The sequence below is a fragment of the Peromyscus californicus genome, unplaced genomic scaffold (genome assembly GCF_007827085.1).
Source record: "Peromyscus californicus insignis strain IS unplaced genomic scaffold, ASM782708v3 Scaffold_16__1_contigs__length_79575227, whole genome shotgun sequence".
NCBI classification, from domain to species: Eukaryota; Metazoa; Chordata; class Mammalia; order Rodentia; family Cricetidae; genus Peromyscus; species Peromyscus californicus.
Window position 1 is genome coordinate 60,159,775 of NW_026294458.1, and position 10,129 is coordinate 60,169,903.

Genomic DNA, 10,129 nt, shown 5'->3' on the forward strand with positions numbered 1-10,129 from the left:
CTCTTTCACAGACAACACAAAATGTTCACTAAAATGGTTCTTAGTTACTACCGTATGCTTTAGTGCAAGTGGTTTCTTTTTTCAGATGAACCACCCTGATAGAGCTGAGGCTAGATAATCACACACACATCCTCTGGTTTGTGTGTGATTTTTGAAAATTGTATGTGATTTCTGAATAAGAAATCATAGTTAAGCAAATCTGTGAATAACTTTTGAAAATCTCATTTTCACTAAGTAACAGTAGTACTTTAACTTCTGGTTATGTTTTGTTTAAACAAGACAACCTGTTGTTTCTTTGAGCCCAGGGAAGTTCTGCACTGATATCAGAACAGGCTTGAGGCTCGAGAGACAGATGGTCCAGAGGTTAAGAGCACGTAACTGCTCTTCCACAGGCCCTGGGTTCAATTCCTAACACACGTGTGACAGCTCACAAGCGCTGTCACTCCAGTTCCAGGGGTTCAGATGCCCTCTTTGGTGCCCAGGAGCAATGCACACACATAGTGAGTGCACTGCACACACACAGTGCAACACACTCCTCCTAGACATAAAATAAAGTTACATTTCAAAAAGAGTTACATCTGTTCCGGGTGCAGTCTCCTCAATCCGCGTGTTTAGTTTGAATCCGAATATGCATCCATCTCTTTTATATTGAAAATAGAGTTTTCTGCAGTATTATGTAGCACCAACATAGCCCTAGGGAATCACTGGAGATTAAATAAGGGGATCTAAGAATTTTTAAATCTAAAAAATAAAATGTTTGTGGCAGCCAGTGTTCCATCATTGTAATGAAACACCCAAGAAATTAACTTCCAAGGAGAAAAGCTTCCTTTTGGTTCAAAGTTTCAGAGCTGCTAGTCCAAGACCAGGTGACTCCACTGCTCTAGCCCCCTGAAAAGTGTGCTAAATAGCAACTTCCCAAGCATGTGGTACAGCAGACTGCTCACCTCATGTCCAGGAAGCTAACGAAGAAGCCAGGGTCCCACAATCACAGTTAGGGGCATGCCTGCGATGTCCCAAGGTCTTCCCACTAGGTCCCACCTAGGACATGACATTAGTTCATGGACTTCTGGGGAGGCTGAGCATCCATACTATAGCATCGCCTCATCAAGATTTTCTAGGATTTAGCCATTTCCCTAAATTAAACTAAATCTGCTTCCTTTGCTCTTGGATTTTCTAAATATTAATAAACTGGTAATTTAAAAAAAATACAAGCATAAAGAAAAATTATAGTCCTTATTTTCTCCATTTATCATGCAGCAAAGCTGACTTCCATGAGTCGCACAGTCACGGGGTGAATGAAGAATAGACTTGGCATACCAACCTCTTTTTTTGAGTTTTATCCACTGTTTAAACCCACTTGACTGTCTCAGCCAGGTCCTAGACATAACCTGCTTTTTTGAGAAGGAGATGTTTGGATCAGATTTCTCAGATACTTTATTGATAAATTGAAGAGTATGTGAACTAGGTAAGCGTACTGCCTAGGTGGGCCAGATACACTGGACTCAGGCAGAGCTTCATCTTGGAAGTGCCTGATGTGAATCTTCCCTTTTTGACAGAAGAGGAGGTTGTTTTTACCGTTAACATCCTCTGTCAGCACTCACCTATTTTCCCATTCATGAAAGAAGCTCAGTTTTATTAGTGAGTACTGCCTAAATGTACATATCTATGTATATACACAGAGAGAGAGAGAGGGGGGGGAGGGAGGAAGGGAGGGAGGGAGGGAGGAGTTTTTAGAATTGGTTTGTACTGTTATGGGAGATGGAAAATTCAAAATCTATAAGGCCATCAGTCTAGAAACTCACCAATAATTGAAATTATCACTTGAGCCCTAAACTTATATCTAGGATTTCTATGTTAAGGTCTTTAAGGCAAACTTTCTTATTTGAGAAACTTCAGTTTTTGCTTTTTGGGCCTTCAACTGATTGAGGCTCAGATCTATCACTGAGGGCAACTTCCTTTACTTAAGGCAACTGATTAAGAATGTTAAATCACATTTACAAAATACCCTTCACGCCGACATCTAGACTAGTGTTTGAGAAAAAGGGTAGTGATATTTTGTGTATGCTCTAACAAATAAGGCTTGTCAGAAGATCAGAGGGCAGAGCCAGCCACAGAGTTAGCCATAGAGGCTAGGCAGTGGTGGCACACACCTTTAATGCTAGCACTCAGGAGGCAAAGGCAGGTAGATCTCTGTGAGTTCAAGGCCACTCTGGACTACACGAAATTAATCCAGTCTAAAAGAGAAACAGAGTCAGGTGGTGATGGCTCACACCACCAATCCCAGTACTTGGGAATCACATGCCTTTAATCCCAGCACTAGGAAGGTTGAGAAAGGAAGTGATATAAGGCGGGAGGAGACAGAAGTTCGGGCCCCCTTTTGGCTAAGCTAGAGCTATTCAGTCTGAGAATTCGCAGAGACAAGACTTCTCTCCTCCTTTCAGGCTGAGGATTCGGTAGAGACCAATTAGGATTCGTGTTACAAAAACGGAGTACTAAATCAGCAAAGTAATGCATAAAATCAGTTACCAAAACAATTGCTAACTAATAATGTTTCCTCAAAGACATGCTGATCCATGATAAGTAAGATTAAAAACTTAAGTTTTTAATGAGCCACATATAGCACACATTCATTAGAAAAGCAAACTTCATCTGTAAAGTGCTCTGTTCACTTGGTACACCCAAGTTCTGTATCCAGAAGCTAGGTTAAAAAAAAAAAAGAAAAGAAAAGAAAGGAAAAAGAAAAGAAAAGAAAAGCTCCATGTGGTAGTACAGTTGTAATCCCAGTGCTATGGAGCCAGGCAGGCCGAGTTCCCGGGCTCACTGGCCGCCAGCCAGCCTCCCCTCTTGGCCAGTTCCAGGACAATGAGAGACCCTGCTTCAAAAAACAAGGTGCATGGTACCTGAGATTGACAGCCAAAATTGTCCCCTGGTCTCCTCATGCACATGCATACACATTCGTGCCCCTCCCCACTACACAGTCACACACATACACAAGGAAAACAAATCCCTTCCATGATTTAAATTTGACCTTTTTAGGCAGTTTTGTGGAAGTGAGGGTAGGTAGGTATATTAGTTAATTGTCTGTCGCTGTGATAAAACACCATGACCAAGGCAGCTTATAGAAGGGAGAGTTTATTTGGCTTATAGTTCCGGAGGGATAAGAGTCTAGCACGGCAGCAGTTATAGAAAGGTGAGGGTTCATGTCTTGAGCCACACCTGAGGCAGAGAGAGCAAACTGAGAGGAGGGTGAGGACTTAAGATCTCCAAGTGTGGCCTGGTAACATACTTCCTCCAGCAAGTTCACACCTCCTAAGCCTCCTCAAACTGTGCCCTCCACTGGGAGCCAAGTGGTCAAGTGCCCGAGAATGAGGCGGGAGTGGAGTGGGGCGGCGTTTGTTATTGAAACAACCACATTAGAAGTAGGGGAAGGAAGACTGGTTGTCTGATTTTAGAAGCCTATAACCTTCTTCTCTATAACCAAGTATTTGCTATAGCACTGAGGACAAGTGCAGCTGTTAAGAACCAAAGTTGAACTAATAAATGGGTCATTGTCTCTTCAAGGTAGAAGCATGCTGGTATGGTTTCAATGTGTCCCCTCCAAAATTCAGGGTTACCAGAGTGATAGTTATTGAGGCATAAGGGCCCTTCATAGGTGATTAGGCTACTGAGAAGGCTTGCTTTCTAAATGAGAGTAGTGCTGATGGAAAACATGGATCCAGCTTGTGGTGGCTGGAATGAGAGTGGCCCCCATAGGCTCATCTATTTAAGTGCGTAGTCACCAGTTAGTGGAACTGTTTGGGAGGATTAAGAAATATGGTCTTGAAGAAGTAGAGGTGACTTTGCTGGAGAAGGTGTGTCCAGCTGGGAGTGGGCTCTGAGGTTTCAAAAGCCCATGTCAGGTCCAGTCTCTCTCTTTCTGTCGGCTGCCTATGGATCAGGATGTAAAGCTCTCAGCTACTGCTCCAATGCCATGCCTGTCTGTTTCCTGCCATGATGACCATGAACTAATTAATTCCTCTAAAACTGTAGGCAAGCCCTTATTTAAATACTTTCTTTTATAAGAGTTGTGTTGGTCATGATGTCTCTTCATAGAAATAGAACAGTGTTATTCTATAATACAGGACAAGATTGTCCCAAATAATGTGTTTCCATGTAGAAACAAGTCCATGAATTTTTATAGTTAAAGAACAGAAAGTCATAAATGAATATATTTTTCCAAATACTTTACTGGAAACATTAGTAGGTGAGTTACATCGAAGTGAGACCTCTCAACTCTAAGTCTCAGATGCTGTCTGATGGCATTCTTAGCTTTTGGATTGATGGATGCTAGGCATCATTAATATATTCTAAAAAGTTTCACTGGGTAGATGAAAGGATTTTGGTCAGATACAAAGGACTATTATGGGACTGAAGATCGGGTAAGATAGTTTGGCTCTGGATCTGCTTTCTGCAATCAGGAACTCCTGTCAGTCAGTCCGCCCTGTGGAGACTGTACCATAGGAGTGGCCCTCCCCCCTGCAACTTCAGATCACCACAGACACCCTGTACAATGACTAAGTGGAGTTTGTCTTCATTATTCTTTGTCTTCCGGAGTGAGGGCACAGCCTTCCTAAGGTAGAGGAGCCCTCACCAGACAGCTCTTCCTGCTAATGCCTTGATCTTAAGCTGTTCTGTATGTAGGAGTGAGAAAAGTAAATTCTGGTGTTTTGTTTTTTAAATATTACTCAGTCGCTGAGATTTTGCCATAGCAGCACAGATACATGCAAACACTCTGTAGTGGTATTTGCTCCACCCTTGACCTTGGGCTCTATGGCACGAAGGAGGCGGTGCTTCTTGCCATTGTATGTGACCGCTTAAAAAGAGAGGAGAGAGGGGTCACCATTTCCCCCCAACACACACACACACGCTTTTTTTTTTTTTTTTTTTTTTTAAATCCTGGCGTGATTGAACACCGACGGACTGGGAATTTAACCCGGGTTCCCTCTACAACACTCCACTTCACATTTTACAGGTGGGATTATTAATTAAGGGCCAGATAAAGATGTAAAGGCCATAATGGTAGCATAGGTATATCAAAGTGTCTAGATGGGATTGGGCTCCCAGCTGAAAGGAAGTTTTACAGATGTGTAAGGACATCTTTGCAAGCCTTCCTCAGCACCAGCAGGTAGCCAGGAGAGGTCATAAACATAAGGAAATTGCTTCCCAGGCAGAGAGTCACTCCTTTAATGCAGGCAACATCAGTTCCACCACAGAGATGTCTAGAATTAATGAAATTCACACAGCAAGTCCTGACACTTGATGGCCTAATTAGAATGATTATGGGGAGGCTTCACAAAGGTGCTGTGTCAGCAGATGAGCCAATGAGCCGTTCCCATAATGAGCATGTTCCCACCCCACCCCTGATCCAGCAGGAGCTTAAAGCGTGGACTAAAGTTAGCACATTAATAATTGTTTGTGATGTGGTTAGCAAAAAATATTTTCTAATGGTGTGCTTAGAGGAGTGCTTCAGGAGCTAATTGTGGCAGGACTGTGTTTTCTCTTAAGTTGTGGGAGTGTTTCTACTCACTGCCGTGTATGTGTGTGTACTTTACTTCCACGGGCGATGGAGAGGGGATATATAACAGAGATCTGCTGTCGGTGTTTTTAGCCTACTCTGAAGTGCTCACAGATTTTTTTTTTTTTCCAGAAAGATGTCACTGAAGGTAATAAGCTAGCCGTGATACAGGGGGGCGGGGTGCAAGGAAAGGAACAGTAGAACTCAGGGTCACGTGGGTTGTTTCGTCCGTTTGGTTGTTGTTTGTAATTGTACACACATAAAAACTGGATTCCTGCAACACTGAGGAGCTGAAATGAATAAAAATATTTCTTATCAGATGGTCAACATAAATGTTGCATAAAACCGTGTACTGAGGCGTTAGAAGGTCTCAGGGTGGCAGCAGCTGGGGGAATACAGTTGACTAGATTTTTAATGTGGCTTGGGACCTTGTGTGCTTGTTCAACATTGTAATCTTAATTGCAAGACCCATAAGTGAGTAAGGCTTTGTTTAATTTTATTATTTTAAAGAAATTAATTCAATAAATATCTAAATAACTTAAAATGTGTTTTCTTTTGGACCAATGCATGCCGTTCAGTCTGATGACCTGGATTTGGTCCCTAGAACCCACATGGTGAAGGAAAGAACCAACCTCTGACCTCCACATATGGATTATAGCCTGTGCGTGTGTGCACACATACACACACAGGAAGAAATAATAAATATAATAACAATAAGACTGTTTTGTTGAAGCTGGGCATGATAACATGTATCTGTAAACTCAACAATTAGAAGGCATGAGGATTATTAAATCTGAAGTCAACCGTAGGGCTACATAGCAAAATGCCCTCTCTCTCTCTCATACTCTCTCTTACTCTCTCTCTCTCATTTGTAGTGCCAAGTTGGCAAAAAAAAAAAAAAAAAAAAAAGCCTTATACTCTATAGCAGGCGTTCCTGAAGAGTCAGCTGGGAGGAGCCAGTTTTCTCTGAACTGCTCACCTCATGGCTTTGAGAGAACTCCACTGTTAACAGCTCCAGCTCCAGATAATCCTCTGAAATGCAGACTCTATAGCTAGCAGCTGAATGTCCTCCTCCTCCTGGCTGTCTGACAGGCATTTCATACACAACCCGTCCCAAGATGAACCTGTGTCTGTCTCTGTCCCCCAGCTTGCACTAGACTTGCTCCCCGGCATTCTTTCTTACCTCAGTGTAACTCTTCTACCCATGGCTCACCAAGATCTTGGTGCCAACAGGGAGTCCTCTCTTTTTCCAACACCCCATAAGCTGCCCATCATTGTATCTCTTAACTCATCATCTTGTTTTCAACTCTGGACCCACTTAAGCGCAGATTTACTATGCTTCAACTTAATACACTCTCCATTATGAGTTTGCATGATCTGTGGTGACAGCTGTCTAACTGGATTCTACACAGGGCCGTTCAAAACGGTCTCTGTATAATGTAAGTGTAAGTATACCATGTTTCTGCTCCCAGCACCCATTGACTCCACCTTTCCCTCCAATAAAAGACAGAAGCTTTATAGTGGTCCACAAAGCCCCAGTGGTAGCTTCCTCCTCATTTGTCCTTGCACCCTGCCCCTTCCCCCCCCCTCACTTCTCTTTCCTGGTCTCTACCATGCTCCTCCCTCATTTCAGTCTAGTATCTGTATGACTTTGCTGTCATAACAAACGATCACAGATTGCCCCTGACTGTGCAGCTTCAAACAACATGCATCTATTGTCAGGCAGTTCTGGGCTGGAAGTTGAACTTGGCTTAGGTATTTTCTCTGGTTGTCAGCAAAATTCAGTCTTAAATTTATACAAGTAAGGTTCCTGTTTCCTTCCTGGCTGTTGCATAGAGGCTGTCCTTACCTCCTAGAGGGTTCTCCTAAGTCTTTAGTGGTGGGTCCCTATGTTTCCAAGTCAGCAACAATGGTATCATTCTCATAATCTCTGGTTTCCTTTTGCGTTGAATAATTCTTGCTGCAGTCAGAGAGTCTGTTTGTAAGGTTTCATGTGAATAGATTGAGTCAATCTGGATAATCTGCGATTATCTCTTATCTCGAGGTTTGAAACAATTTTATCGCCAAGGTTCTTTTGCCATGTAATACAACAAATCCATATGTTCCAAGAAGTGGTGCCGTACTGAGATTCAGGTAAGAGTTGAATATGTCCCTTCAGGTTCGTGTGTTGAAATGTAATCTCCAGTAGGAGGAATTAAAAAGGTGAAATGAGCTGGGTGTTTTAGCCCACACCTTTAATCCCAGCTGTCATTTGGGAGGCAAAGACAGGAAGATCTTTGTGAGTTCAAGGCCAGCCAGCAACACAATAAGTTCCAAGCCAGACAGGGATAGGATAGTGAGACCCTGTATTAAACAAACCAACAAAAGGGTAAAAATGTAATCCAACTCCAGTATTTGTAAATGGGGCCTTTGGGTAGTGATTAGGAATAGGTACGTTTTTCAGAATGGGGCCCCTTGATTGAATGCTGGCTCTTTTGTAAGAAGGGAGTGCGTTGAGACACACACACACACACACACACACACACTCCTGTGCACCTTTTGTTTCTTGTTAGGTGATGGCACGCATTACTCAGAACAACATCAAGCAAATTACCGTCATCTGTGGCCCCTTGACTTCTTAGAACTGTAAGCTAAAGAAAGTTGTTTCTTTATGAAGTAATACAGTCTCCAGTATTTTTGTTGCGGTAATGAAAAACAAAATGATGTACTCAACGAACGTATTTGGGGAATTAAGCTTCTGCTATGATAGACAGTCTCTTAGCTATTTCTATTTCTGATCCGCATGCTCAGGGTCCCACTACCTGAAATATTCTTTCCCTTGGATAATTACACAACCAATTCCTTCATACCGCTAAGTCTCTGCTCAGTTATCATCACACTCTGCTCTCTGTCTTGTCTTTGAGGGAAGCACTGTTCAATTCATTCACTTTAATTTTGTCTTTCCTTGACTGCATTTTGTCTTCTTATCTGTCTCTCATTACTAAGTACCTTGAGAGCAGAGACTGTAATTTATTCACTGTTGGATTCCCACTACCTAGAGCAGTCCCTGATAACTGGGAAAATGCACAATAAATATTTGTTAAGTGAATGTGAGTTACCAATAACGGATAAAAGCCCCAGAGACCACAATTGCTAATTATTTCTGACAAAAATGAGGCAACTAACTTGGAATTGACCTCAGAGAATCACTTGAAAGACTTCTTATTCACAAGACTATCATTAGTTTGTGAAATGCGTATTAAAGGCATCACTAGCAAGTTTTATAAGTATCTCCTGGTCCATAACAAACAAACAAGCTGCCTGGCAATATTGTCCTTGGTGTGCTTATGTTAACTTGAGGCTCTTATCACAAAAGCCACCAAGGTTTTAGTACAATGTGCTAAAATCCTGGCTGAACTAAAGATCAAGTCTGCAGGTTTCAGAAGGTTCCATCTTTTCCCTGCTTTCAAAGTCAGGAATGAACGTGCTTGCCAATTCTTGATACTTTTACAGTATTTCCTCAGAGATTAGAACAGAGTACCCCAAGACTACAGATAGCGAGAGCCCGAGAGTAGCCCCTCAAAGTTACTCCACTTTCTGTTTCACCCCATTCCTTAGGACGTTGGCTTTGTGTTTCCTGCCCAGGCTTTCCCTGGAGCGAAGAATGAACGGAGTGAGAACCCGAAGGGTTTGCCTCTGTCTGTGTCTGAACTGGGCTCAGCAGCCGCTTGTGACGAACCAGCTTGTCGTCACTTTCACAGGTCTCGGTCAGTACCTTTTGTGCGTGTAGCTGACACATCAGACAGCACCTTGCCCCATGTGCTTTGTGTCTTCAGCATTGTCTCCTGTCCCTCCCACTATCTCTGATAGTATGGGCTGTCTGTTTTACAGTCACCCGCCTCTCGTGACTCATTTGCTGTCTTGGATCTTGGTCGACGCAAGTATTACTATCCCTCAGACTGAAACATGTAGTTAAAAAAATAAATTGAGAGTCTGTATAAGTATGAAAAATGTGCTGTATATAGATGGAGCAGTTGTTTTCATTTGAGTGTGGTTGATGGACCACCTGAATCAGAACCATGGGTCAGGGAGGGAGTTACTTATGATAGCATAGGTTACTAATTACTGAATCAGAGTTGGAAAGGGATGGAGATTTGGGAATCATATATTTTTCTGGCAAATATCTCAGGTTACACTTTTCAAAGTCTGAGAACTTTTTTTTTTTTTTGGCACATATATAGAGGCTTAAGTTTAAGGAGCTATTATAGGGCCGGCAAGATAGCCCAGCAAGTAGAACTGCCTGGTGTCCAGCCTGACCACCCGAATCGGATCCTTGGAACTTGCATGGTGGAAATGAGAAACAGATGTTTACTGCTCAGAAGAAGAACACAAGAACTGCTTGTTGTATTAATAATGAAAGTCACTCCAAAAAGTGAATATCCTTTCCTTTAACTGGAACCAGTTTGTCTTTCTTCGTTATCAAATAGACAAGGACATTGAGTTTCAAGGCTATCAATCGACAAAATTGCCCTTGTCACAAGTCACAGTGCTATGGGAGAATGCTAGAATCCAGGTCTCCATCTTCCTTCCTTAGTG

The 10,129-nt window shown here is 42.4% G+C and overlaps 1 long non-coding RNA gene across 1 annotated transcript; it reads left to right on the forward strand.

Annotated features, from left to right (window-relative positions):
* Nucleotides 1-6,480: 6,480 nt before the first annotated feature.
* LOC128112187 (uncharacterized) lies at nucleotides 6,481-9,685 on the forward strand. Its single transcript, XR_008218902.1, has 3 exons — nucleotides 6,481-7,687; nucleotides 8,107-8,179; nucleotides 9,152-9,685. It is a non-coding gene; the product is annotated as an uncharacterized LOC128112187 (long non-coding RNA).
* The last annotated feature ends 444 nt before the right edge of the window (nucleotides 9,686-10,129 follow it).